Source organism: Zea mays, chromosome 7 (assembly GCF_902167145.1).
Source record: "Zea mays cultivar B73 chromosome 7, Zm-B73-REFERENCE-NAM-5.0, whole genome shotgun sequence".
Taxonomy (NCBI): Eukaryota; Viridiplantae; Streptophyta; class Magnoliopsida; order Poales; family Poaceae; genus Zea; species Zea mays.
Genome location: NC_050102.1, coordinates 47,953,748 through 47,967,619, shown reverse-complemented (window position 1 = coordinate 47,967,619; position 13,872 = coordinate 47,953,748).

Below are 13,872 nucleotides of genomic sequence, written 5' to 3'. Positions count from 1 at the left end.
AAGCGTAAGGAGATGGAGGATCGCAAGCGCAAGATCAGTGGACCCCAGCCTGGAAGCACCAATCATTCTTGTTTCTCAAGCAATCAACCTCAGCAGTTCAGGCAGAACCAGCGTCCACTTCAACATCAGCAGTTCCAAAGGCAGTATCCTCAGCACTAGTATCAGAATCGCGAGAACAATCCGTCAGGAGGAGGTCAGTTCCAGAGGCAGAATCAGGAGGCACCTCGTCTTCCTGCCCCAGCAAATCAACAGAATAATCAAGCGGCACCAGCTCAGGTTGGAAACAGAGCATGTTTCCACTGTGGAGAGCAAGGCCATTGGGTGATGCAATGTCCGAAGAAGCCAGCCCAGCAGCAGTCAGGCCCCAATGCCCCAGCAAAGCAGAATGTGTCCCAGCCTGGAGCAGGCAACCGCTCTCAGCCACGCTACAACCATGGGAGACTGAACCACTTGGAGGCCGAAGCAGTTCAAGAGACCCCCGGCATGATAGTAGGTATGTTCCCAGTCGACTCTAATATTGCGAAGTGTTATTTGATACTGGAGCAACACATTCATTCATTACTACATCATGGGTAAAAGCACATAATCTTCCAATAACTACCATGTCAACCCCCATTCAAATTGACTCAGCCGGTGGTAGAATTCGAACTGATGGCATTTGTTTGAATGTAAGTGTGGAAATAAGGGGATAGCGTTTACCGCTAACCTCATAGTAATGGGTACTCAGGGAATAGATGTCATCCTAGGGATGAATTGGCTAGATAAGTATCAGGCAGTTATCAGTTGTGATAAGAGGACAATCAAGTTGGTGTCCCCACTAAGAGGGGAAGTGGTGACCGAGTTAGTCCCGCCTAAGCCAAAGAAAGGAAGTTGTCATCAAATGGCTGTCGATGCAGTGAAGCAGACCCAATTGAGAGTATCAAGGTTGTGTCTGAGTTCCCAGATGTGTTTCCAAAGGACTTACCAGGTATGCCACCAGAGCGGAAAGTTGAGTTTGCTATAGAGCTTCTTCCTGGCACCGCCCCTATCTTTAAGAGATCTTACAGAATATCCGGACCAGAGTTGGTTGAACTTAAGAAGCAGATCGATGAGTTGTCAGAGAAAGGTTACATTCGACCAAGCACCTCGCCTTGGGCTGCCCTCGTCCTATTTGTGGAGAAGAAAGATGGCACCAAAAGGATGTGTATCTATTATCGAGCTTTGAATGAGGTCACAATCAAGAACAAGTACCCCTTGCCCAGAATAGAGGATCTGTTCGACCAGTTAAGAGGAGCCAGCGTGTTCTCCAAGATAGATCTGAGGTCAGGTTATCATCAGCTCAGGATCCGACCTTCAGACATTCCGAAGACGGCATTCATTACCAAGTATGGGTTGTATGAGTTCACTGTAATGTATTTCGGTCTAACAAATGCACCAGCCTTCTTCATGAATCTGATGAACAGTGTATTCATGGACTATCTTGACAAGTTTGTGGTGGTATTTATTGATGACATTCTGATTTATTCTCAAAGCGAAGAGGAGCATGCAGATCATTTGAGGATGGTATTGCAGAGATTGCGAGAGCACCAGATGTATGCAAAATTGAGCAAGTGCGAGTTCTGGATCAGTGAAGTCCTATTCCTGGGTCATATAATCAACAAAGAAGGATTGGTCGTGGATCCGAAGAAAGTGGTAGACATTCTAAACTGGAAAGCGCCGACAGATGCTTGAGGAATCAAGAGCTTCATTGGAATGGCCGGATATTATCGGCGATTCATCGAAGGGTTCTCGAAGATTGCGAAACCAATGACAGTGTTGCTAGGCAACAAGGTTGAGTTCAAGTGGACCCAGAAATGTCAAGAGGCCTTTGAAGCGCTGAAAGGGAAGTTGACTACAACGCCTGTCTTAGTCTTGCCTGATGTGCACAAGCCTTTCTCGGTGTATTGCGATGCTTGTTACACAGGTTTGGGATGTGTGTTGATGCAAGAGGGAAGGGTTGTGGCTTACTCGTCCCGACAGCTGAAGGTTCATGAGAAGAATTACCCAATCCATGACCTAGAGTTTGCAGCAGTGGTTCACGCACTGAAGACATGGAGACACTATCTATATGGGCAGAAATGTGATGTTTACACAGACCACAAGAGTCTGAAGTACATATTCACTCAGTCAGAGCTGAACATGAGGCAACGAAGATGGTTAGAGCTGATCAAAGACTATGAGTTGGAGATTCGTTACCATCCAGGCAAAGCGAACATAGGGGCAGATGCTTTGAGCAGGAAGAGTCAGGTCAATCTGATGGTCGCTCGTCCGATGCCTTACGAGTTGGCCAAAGAGTTTGACAGGTTGAGTCTCGGATTTCAGAACAACACGCGAGGAGTCACAATTGAGTTGGAACCTACCCTGGAGCGAGAAATCAAAGAAGCACAGAAGAATGATGAGAAGATTTGTGAAATCCGGCGACTGATTCTGGAAGGCAAAGGCAAAGATTTTCAGGAAGACGCAGAAGGTGTGATATGGTTCAAAGATCGCTTGTGTGTTCCCAATGTCCAATCTATTCGGGAGTTGATCCTCAAGGAAGCTCATGAGACAGCCTATTCGATTCACCCTGGTAGTGAGAAGATGTATCAGGATCTGAAGAAGAAATTCTGGTGGTACGGAATGAAGAGGGAAATCGCAGAGCATGTGGCTATGTGTGATAGTTGTCGGCGGATCAAGGCAGAGCACCAGAGACCAGCTGGATTGTTGCAACCATTGTAAATTCCTGAGTGGAAATGGGATGAAATTGGTATGGATTTTATAGTCGGATTGCCTCGCACTCGAATCGGCTACGATTCCATTTGGGTAGTGGTGGACCGCTTGACCAAGTCAGCCCACTTCATACCTGTCAAGACCAACTACAGCAGTGCAGTATTGGCAGAGTTGTACATGTATCGGATCGTTTGTCTTCATGGTGTGCCAAAGAAGATAGTGTCAGACAGAGGAATGCAATTCACCTCTCATTTCTGGCAGCAGTTGCATGAAGCCTTGGGCACACATCTGAATTTCAGTTCAGCCTATCATCCGCAGACAGACGGCCAGACTGAAAGAACTAATCAAATCCTTGAAGACTTGTTGAGAGCATGTGCATTGCAAGATCAGTTCGGTTGGGACAAGAGATTGCCTTATGCAGAGTTCTCCTATAACAACAGTTACCAGGCCAGCTTGAAGATGTCACCATTTCAGGCGCTCTATGGAAGGAGTTGTAGAACTCCGTTGCAATGGGATCAGCCTGGAGAGAAGCAGGTGTTCGGGCCAGACATTCTGCTTGAAGCCAAAGAGAACATCAAGATGGTTCGAGAGAATCTAAAGATAGCGCAATCAAGGCAACGAAGCTATGCAGACACAAGAAGAAGAGATCTGAGTTTCGAAGTCGGTGACTTCGTCTATTTGAAAGTGTCACCAATCAGAGGAGTCAGAAGATTCGGAGTCAAAGGCAAGCTAGCACCCCGCTACATTGGTCTGTACCAGATTCTCGCAAGGCGTGGAGAAGTGGCCTATCAGCTCAGTCTACCAGAAAATCTGTCCGCAGTGCATGATGTCTTTCATGTGTCTCAGTTGAAGAAATGTCTGCAAGTGCCAGAAGAGCAGTTGCCAGTTGAAGGTATTGAAGTCCAGGAGGACTTGACCTACATTGAGAAGCCAACGCAAATCCTTGAGACTGCACACAGAGTCACCCGAAGGAAGACCATCAGATTGTGCAAAGTCAGATGGAATCATCACTCTGAGGAAGAAGCAACCTGGGAGCGTGACGATGATCTGATGGCTAAATATCCTGAGCTCTTTGCTAGCCAACCCTGAATCTCGAGGGCGAGATTCTTTTAAGGGGGATAGGTTTGTAACGCCCCGAATTTTGGAGTTGAATTTTTTTTCTCTTCTTCACTCGCCAAATTCGGGCGTTACCCTTTCCTTTTTCCTTTCCCTTCGCTAAGCCTTGACCTTTTCCAAAGTTATAGCGGGATTCGACTTGAGATCTCGTGTAAAGCAAAACCCTAGAAATACTTTATTTTGGCTTGCTGCACCATGCCGAATCATGCATTTGTTTTGGTTGATTGAAATTGTTAAAAAACCGTTCATCTAGATTTAAAGAAAAAGGAAAAACCTTTTTTCTTTTCTCTCCCCCTTCTCCTCCCCTTTCGGCCCAGCCGCCCCTCCCCTCGCGCGCGGCCCAGTCGGCCTCCCCACTTCTCCCCTCCCCGCTGTGGGCCCGGAGCGGCCTAGCCAGCCTCCCGGCCCAGCCCCCCCCCCCCCCCCCCCCCGCGCACGCCGCCGCCTTCCCCTGCGGGCCCCACCCGTCAGGCCCTCCCCCTCCCTCTCTCCTCCCCTGCTCAACCCGCCCCCTCTGCTCAGCTCGCCGCCAAACCGCCCGCCGCCGGCCTCGCTCCCCCGTGCGGTAACCCCTCCCCCTCCTCTCTCCTCTCCCCTCCCTCCCCCTTCCCCCACGCTCGCCGGCCCCGTCCCCGGCCATGGCGCGGCGGCCCGGGGCGGCCCCGTCCCCGGCCATGACGCGGCAGCCCTGCGCGGCCCCGCCCCTGCTCGGCGCGCTTCTCCCCGCCCCGCCCGATGCGCCCCCTCCCCTCGCGCGCGCTCGTGAGGCTTGCCCGGCCATGGCGGCGCGGCCCCGGCTCGCTGGCGCACGGTCGTGGCGCCCCCTCCCCCGGCGTCCCCGCGCAGCCCCCTGCCCGCCCTCGGCGCGCGGCTTCGCGCCCGCGCGGTCCGGCCCCGATGGCTCGCCGCCCGCGGCGGCTCCGACCTCGCCGTGGCGGCCATGGCGCCCCGGCCCGGTGCCCCTCGGCGGTGCCCCCGGCGCGCTCCCCTTCTCCCGCCCCGGCCATGGCGGCCCGTCGTGGCGGCTCGGCCTCGCCCCTGCCCGGCGCGGCGCCCTCCACTCGTGTCCGCTCGGCCCCGGCGTGCGCCCCTAGCCCGGCCGTGGTGCGGCCCCGTCGTCGGCCATGGCGGCTCCGCCACCGCCCGGTGCGGCCTCGCCCCAGCGGCCCGCCTTGCCCCAGCCATGGCGCGGCCTTGGTGCGGCCGTGGCCCGGCAGCCCACCCGCCTTGGCCTGCCCCGCCTCTGCCCGGTGAGCCTATGGCGCGCGACCTTGAGCTCGGCCAACGCGCGGCCCCGCGCGGTCGGCCTCGGCATGGCCCCGTTGTCGCCCGCGGCGCGCAAAGCAGCGCGCGTGCGTAGCTCGGCCCCGGCGTGTGCGCGACCCGTTCGCGACGCATTAGCGCGGCCGTGCGCATGCGTGCTCGCGTGGTGCATGGTGCTTTGGCACGGCTCGCCGTGCCTCTGGCGTGCTTGTCTACCCCCTTAGACGTGCCCGTCTACCCCCCCCCCCCCCCCCCCCCCCCCCCGTGTAATCCATGCGTAGTGATCGCATTATTTAATTCAATAAATGGAAACTCAATTTAGAAATCGGTTACGTTAGTTAATTCATGTAGTTAATCATCTACCTTATTTAATGATGATCAACTGAAAATGGTTATGATTCTATTAGTGCATGTGACTAATCCTTGTCATTGGAACTAAGTGGAACTAGAGCACGTAACGACTAGTTATGCGTCTACCCGTAATACACCTCGAGTATAACTTTAACCCCTGTGAGACCTTCCTTCTTCTCTTTCTAGCCATGGCAAGTGTAATATCGTATGTCATACTCTATGCATATTTAATCTATTTCTTCTCTTGTATGGTGTACTGTTTGTTTCCTAATTCGAGTGGATGGATGTATGTATGCTTGCGCTCGCATAGAGAACGATCCGGTTGAGGAGCCCGAAGAACTCGCAGGAGAAGCCCCTGAGCAGCAATCGGTTGGTGGAGGCAAGTGTCCCTTGACCTATCTCTGTCCTATTCATTCTTTAATTCACCTCCCGCATTTCACAGATATACCTAAGGATTGACTATCTTTTGTTATCCATGTCCTTGTTTACCTATTTGGGTTGGATTATTATTGTTTAGCTTCATGCTATTGCTCAACTCTAATCAATGAACATTGAAAGGGAAATAGGGTCAAGCCTTTCCTTAATTGATTTTGGTGGTTGAATTGCGCAACACAAATAATTGGACTAACTAGTTTGTTCAAGATTATACATTCTACAGGTGCCAAAGGTTCAACTCAAATCAATCAAAAGAACAAGTTAGGTCTCAAAAGAAAGGAGCAAAAAGCAAACCGAAGGCTGCCCTGGTCTGGCGCACCGGACAGTCCGGTGTGCCACTGGACAGTGTCCGGTGCACCAGGGTGATTCAGCTCGAACTCTTCACCTTCGGGTTTCCCGGCGCAGCTCCGCTATAATTCACCGGACTGTCTGGTGTGCCACTGGACAGTGTACGGTGCACCACCGGACTGTCCGGTGCGCCAGCGGAGCAACGACTATTTGCACGCAATGGTCGACTCTGACGGATGAATAGTACCGTGGCAGAAGTCAGAGAAGCGGTCAGAGGGGCACCGGACTGTCCGTTGTGACACCGGACTGTCCGGTTCCACATGAGGACAGAGCCTCCAACGGTCGACCAGCTCCAAGACCTAACGGACGGATGACGTGGCGGCGCACCGGACTGTCCGGTGCGCCCTTCGCCAGCAGACTTCACCAACGGCTAGATTTTGGTTGGTGGCTATAAATACCACCCCAACCGGCCACTTCAAAGTGTGGGAGCCCAAGCAACATTCCAAGTCATTTAGTTGACATACTCAAGCCCTCCCAACCACATATATTCATTGATCCATCCTATACACAAGATTTAGACCACTACAACAAACACAAGTGCCACAAAAGAGAGAGCAAGCAATAGAGAGCTACTCATTTGAGTTTAGCACTAGTGCCTTGTGAGATTCATTGAGAGATAGTGAGTGCTACATCTTTGTGTTCATTCTTGCGTGGAGTTTTGACTCCCATTGAACTTCCTCCAAAGTTTTGGAGGCTTGTAAAAGCTAGCAAGAGACACCAAAGAGTGTGGTGATCCTTGCGGGATCTTAATTGATCCTTGAGAAGAAGAAGAGCTCGCCGATCTCAGGGATCGGTTGAGAGAGGGAAAGGGTTGAAAAAGACCCATCCTTAGTGGACTCCTCAATGGGGACTAGGCCTTCGAGGGCCGAACCTCGGTAAAACAAATCACCCGTGTCTCGTGTGCTTATTGCTTGTGATTGTTTGTTCTTTCCTTTTCTAAGTTTCTCTTGCACTACTCCTTGCTAATTATATTTGGTGTTGCTTTAAGTTAATCTCTCATTTAGTGAAGCAACACATTGCAAGAGAGAACTTGCGTTATTGCTCTTCTTGCCTAAGCCCTCTTGCTTTATTCTCATAGACTTATTAGTAGTATTGATTTATCAATTCCGCATTATTTAAAAGCAATACTCTTTACAAGCAAGGACTTAGTTTTTATTCTCCGATAATTACATATCTTGTTCTAACCACTAATCAAGGGATCTAGTTGGGGGATAAAGTTTTAATTTTTAGGTTTCGCCTATCCACCCCCCCTCTAGGCGACTTTCAATTGGTATCAAAGCTAGGCACTTCATATTGAGTCTAACAACTCGAAGTGATGGCTCTTAGAAGATCCCAAAAGAACAAGAAGACAACTCCGAAGGAGAACAAGGAGGTAACTCTTGAAATATTACTTTCCGATTGTTCTAATTATGATTCTTGGTCTACTAGGGTGATAAATGCCTTTAGAACCGTAGATCCACAATTAGAACAAATTATGAACAAGAGTATCTTCCCTCCTAGTTATAATGGAAAAATTATCTCCGAGGAGGATCAAAGATGTTTTCGCTTAAACTACCTAGCTTTTGACATCTTAAGTAATTCTCTTAGCAATGAAGATTATCATGCCTTCATATCCAATTATAATGAATCTATTCATGATGCGCATGATATTTGGACTAGAATTAAAATCAAATTTGGTGAGTCCAAGTATGATAGTTCATTTTATGCTTCTACTTCCTTTGGTATTTGTGAGACTAACCCTTTGAAGGAGGAAGAAGAAAATGAACGATGGAGACCAAACGATGAATCCACCTCTCCAAAAGGTTTGTCTTCCCATTTCGATTCCCACATATGTTGTGTGGCTATTGAAAATGATAGCGGAAGCACAAATGAGGATGAGGAGGAAGAAAGAAGCTTCATGCAACTCTACGCTCGCCTAAGCCAAGAAGATAAGGCGGTCATGCTAAAACTTCTAGAAAGAGCGAGAGAGCAAACCGAAGCTCGTCAAAGGCTAGAAGATGTTCTCTCCATAAAAATGCTACACTTTGACGAGTTGACTAAAGAACATGAGGAGCTAAAGTGCTCTCATGTTGATTTGGTCCAAAGGTATGAAACTGTTTCAATTGAGCAAGATAACGCTTTACATTGTATCGCTCAATTAGTAAATAGGAATACCTTGCTTAAGGACCAAGTAGAAAAGCTAAAAGTTGAAAATCTAGCTTTTCAAGATAAATATGATATGCTTCTATATTCTCATAAAAATCTTATGGATGATCATATCATATTAAATATTGCTCATGAGGTTGTGACAGAAAACTTAAAATCCCAACAACCTCACTCATGCACATGTATTCAAATTGAAACTATATTACCATGTGCTAATGCTTGTTGTCCGTCGACAAGCAAATCTTCCTTTGAGCTAGAATTTGCAGGAACAAACGATGATACATACAAAAGCTCAAATAAGAAAATGAGAGGCTAAAAATGAGTCTGACACAACTAAAAGGGAAGTGCATTGCTCAACCTTCTCAAGATAACCGTGATCACATGGTGAAGAAGCTTGAGACGGCAACAACCATGGCATGCACTAAATCCCTTGAAGAAAATGTCAAGGACTTGAGGATTGCCAAGAGGACGAAGCAAAAGAAGAAAATCAATACCTCTTCCAAAAACCTCAACCATGCCTCCATAAAAGGTAACATCCAAGGTAATAATCAAGTCACACTTCATACAAATAGAAATAAGAAGTGTAGTGAATGCTTTGAAAAGGGGCACTTGATTAGATCATGTCCCTATATTAAAAAGGGCTTGATTATTAACAAGGATGATAAACTTTGTTTTAAATGTTCAAAGAAGGGACACTTTATTAAATCTTGTCCCCATTTGAAACAAAAAGGCATAGGGCTAGAAAAGAAAATATTTACTAACCATGTAGCAAGCAAGAAACAAGGAAGGAAGAAATCTTCAAGACTTGAAGATCGCCTTTGCTACATATGCCAAAAGAAGGGACATCAATGCAAGGATTGTCCCATTGGTAACTATTCCACTCCTAGCTTGTCAATTAATTCTCATATAGCTAGGCAACCCAAAATTGCAACTTGTGTTAGAAAGGTAATAAGCTTACCAAGTGCTAACACAAAGGAATCTTGGGTTCCTAGATCTTTGTTGACTAACCATGATGGACCCATCAAGCGATGGGTACCAAAATTTGCTTGACAAGCTTTGCAGGAGAATGAGATGATATGAAGCTTTGGGGTGCTTGAGAGAGTCAAGTCAATACATGATAACTCAAGCTATCAATCTTCTACGATCTATATCCATGATTGACCCAAGGTTATTTTTCAAATTAACTATGTCTTAAACTCATATCATCTTGGGGAAAGTATTGATGTTGTAGGAAATTAAGAATTAATCCTATATCGAAAAGTCAAGGCCTACAACATGGAGGAAAGACAAAGGATGGTAACATTTATGCTTTTAAGTGCAAGTATCTTAAATTATCATTTCTTATGTGTCTTATGTAGTCACATAGAAAAGCACTTCAAATGTTTTTAATCATGTCACCGTTCCTTGAAGAAATTCCTCTCATATGGTAGATTGCATATTCATCATTTCCATTCCATGGCAATCTACATGCTTTAAATTGTTGCAAGTTCCTCATAGGCATGCTTTTCTCGGATTATCTTATTATTGCCATGTTCTAGATATAGAGAGATATTCCAAAATTCTTAAAAGAATAAGGTGTCAAGCAAGGATTTCAAATCCTTAGGACACTTTTGAAAGGAAAATTCTCTCTATAACTAGAAATCGTGAGACTAATGTTTTTATCTAAATAACCTAAGTAGTCTCACATGTAGAGAATAAGTTTCTCTTTGGAGATGCGTAATCTAACATAAAAGGAAAAGTCAATCCAATGATTTATGTTGTTTTGCTTCTTGCTTATATTGGATATGATTCTTCTACATTTATCGCTCTCCATGTTATGAATTAGATTTATTCCCGTAATCATAAAGAACTAACTATGCTTGTTCCATAAGTTAAAACTAAGCATACTTCAAGGAATAATCTAGTTCATATTATAAAGTTTCCATGCTTTAGTAATCCACTTTTCATTCCTTATCAAAATGATTACAAAAAGGGAAACTAGTGCTTGTGTTGCTATTAACTTTTCTCTTGAGGTTACTTATGAAAATCTACAAGAGAGTAAGTGCAAGTTTAATGCCACAAGCCTCAAAGGGTTGATCTTCACCCAAAGGAAGAAAGGTAAAAGCAAAGGTATGGGAACTCATCTTCTTAATCAAATATAGTTCCCATCAATGATTGTTTACTCTAATTATGCCTATGTGAAGAATAGATTCATTATTGGACCAAAGTCGGCTAGATGTGCTTTCAATCTCATTCTCGTAAAATGCACTTGTCCATTAGAATCTAATTCATGCCTTTGCTATATCTATTCTCATATTGATTTTTTTTAAATCATTATAACAACTTCAATATGAAGAAGTAAAATTCCCATGATTGATCAAGACATTTAAAAGGTGCTTATTCCTCTTTTCTTATGATATGCACTAATATTAAGGATTTTACTTCATGTGTGTGTGACTTATGGATGATGAATTGTTCATATTTATTATCTAAAGAAATCATTCTTTATCATGTACTCCCTTGTGCTATTAACATCTCTCTTGAGTATTTTCAATAAGTTTGAAAGGAAAAAGAGTCAACTATAAAGGGAGGACACTCAAATGAAAAATGAAGCAATCAAGAGCAACAACACCTACTTGGATAATGAGATCTTCAAAACAACAATGGTGTGGTTGTAAGCATTCTAAATCTTTTTCATTGTGAGAATACTAGGCATAAAATGTTTATTGCAAATCTTGTAAGCCTTGATCAAGATGAATGGTGCTTCTCCCTATTCGTCTCTAAAGTTAAATGCATATATTCCCTTCATTTCAATTCTTTGATGCATATCTCTAGGGGGAGCCTATTTCTATATCTTGATTATATTGAGACTAGCACGTTATCTTAGTAATCTCATATAGTCTCATATATGAGAACAAGTTTCTCATAAGGCATGCTACTACATTTTAATCCAACTTGGTAAAATAATGTCACCTTTATCAAGGATTGTAGCTTTCAATATTAAAGTAGAATATTTATTGGATTCTCCTATTTGTGAGCTTGTTTAAAAATCTAATGCCTATGTTGTTCTTTTGATCGCATCTGTTGTTTGATCATTGAATAACCTCAATTATCACTTATGCTTCTTAGTGCCTCATATAATTTCAATTTGATTTCAATTGGTAATTTCAATCGACATCTATCTTGATATGCACTAAGTTAAAAGGAGAATTCATGATATATTTATGCAATTTGTGATCTACTTGATATCTAAAAACAATGACTTAGAAAAGGATCACTAGTTGTAGAACTCTCTCTTGTGCAAAATATTTCCATGTATTGTCTTGAGTATAGGTCATAAGCGACTAAGACTAAGGACAAAGCACAATGAAGGGAGCATCAATATGTAAAGGTACAAAAGGTTAAAATTATTCAATCTTATTCATACAAGTACCTAAATCTTCCTACATTCCTTGCATATCTTGTATAAAAGGAAGAGAAAGCATGATTCATGCATTAACCCCGCTTCATACCTAGTTTAACTTCTCAAACATTCATTCTTGCATCTTTGTTTAAACTGGGTGAAGTAATTTTATTGTCAAAGAGCTTAAAGCTTAACCTTGTAACGAGGATAAGCTGCCTTTGTTCCAAAGGTGGATGGTCCTTAAGCCTCTTTGAAATCCTTAAGGGTAAATGCTTGAGATAACATGCTTTCATAAGTGCATAAACTGTCATGAGCATCACACCTATACTATGACACAATGCACTTCACACTCTCTATGATATAGATATGATCTCATTAACCTAATTATGTGCACTTGGCATTTAAAGACCAAAAATTTGTTTTTCTCTCTATGCACATATTTAGGGGGAGCAATCTATATTATATAGAATTGTGTAAGCTTAATTGACATATCCTTTTAATCATGTCTCTTTCCTTTGGTACATTTGCTTAATTCCTATCTCCTTTGTGCCAAGGCTAAGACTAATATGTTTCCATGAGCATCTCATGTATTAAGTCTTAGATTGAAAGGGAAATGGAGTATTCGGCAAAGACATCACTTCCACTCTACATATTCGATATTATCCTTCCTTGCCGGTATTCCACCATTCTTCCAACTTTGGTATACTTTTCACTCACATATTGTTCGCCAAAGAGGGAGAAATTAGTCAAAAAGGGCTTATATTTCACTCAAAGTATCCGTTTTTTGGCGATTCATGCAAAAGGGGGAGAAAGTACTAGCCCAAAGCAAAAGGACCGCACCACCACCTAAATTTAAACTAATGATTTTCAAATTGGTATATTATTGTGTTCAAAAGGGGGAGAAAGTAGTACTTTCAAAATTGGTGTCTTAAAACCCTCTTGAACACTAAGAGGATGATCTTATATAGGGGGAATTTTGTTTAAGTCAAAGGAAAAACATTTGAAGCAGGGGGAGAAAATTTCAAATCTTGGAAATGCTTCTCAAAATCTTATTTATTTATCCTTTGACTATTTTGCAAAACACTTTGAAAAGAATTTCCAAAAGAGTTTGCAAAAACAATACAATTGGTGCAAGCATGGTCCAAAACATTAAATATGAAGAAAGCATTCATGCAAATCCTATGAAATAATAGATTGGTTTAATTCTAAGTAATCTTTGCACATATATTAAGCAAACTAGTTCAATTATGCTCTTATATATTTGCTTTGGTTTGTGTTGGCATCAATCACCAAAAAGGCGGAGATTGAAAGGGAAATAGGGTCAAGCCTTTCCTTAATTGATTTTGGTGGTTGAATTGCCCAACACAAATAATTGGACTAACTAGTTTGTTCAAGATTATACATTCTACAGGTGCCAAAGGTTCAACTCAAATCAATCAAAAGAACAAGTTAGGTCTCAAAAGAAAGGAGCAAAAAGCAAACCGAAGGCTGCCCTGGTCTGGCGCATCGGACAGTCCGGTGTGCCACCGGACAGTGTCCGGTGCACCAGGGTGATTCAGCTCGAACTCTTCACCTTCGGGTTTCCCAGGCGCACCTTCGCTATAATTCACCGGACTGTCTGGTATGCCACCGGACAGTGTCCGGTGCACCACCGGACTGTCCGGTGCGCCAGCGGAGCAACGACTATTTGCGCGCAACGGTCGACTCTGACGGATGAACAGTACCGCGGTAGAAGTCAGAGCAGCGGTCAGAGGGGCACCGGACTGTCAGGTGCGACACCGGACTGTCCGGTGCCACATGAGGACAGAGCCTCCAACGGTCGACCAGCTCCAAGACCTAAGGGACGGATGACGTGGCGGCGCACCGGACTGTCCGCTGTGCCCTTCGCGAGCAGACTTCACCAACGGCTAGATTTTGGTTGGTGGCTATAAATACCACCCCAACCGGCCACTTCAAAGTGTGGGAGCCCAAGCAACATTCCAAGTCATCTAGTTGACATACTCAAGCCCTCCCAACCACATATATTCATTGATCCATCCTATACAAAAGATTTAGACCACTACAACAAACACAAGTGCCACAAAAGAGAGAGCAAGCAATAGAGA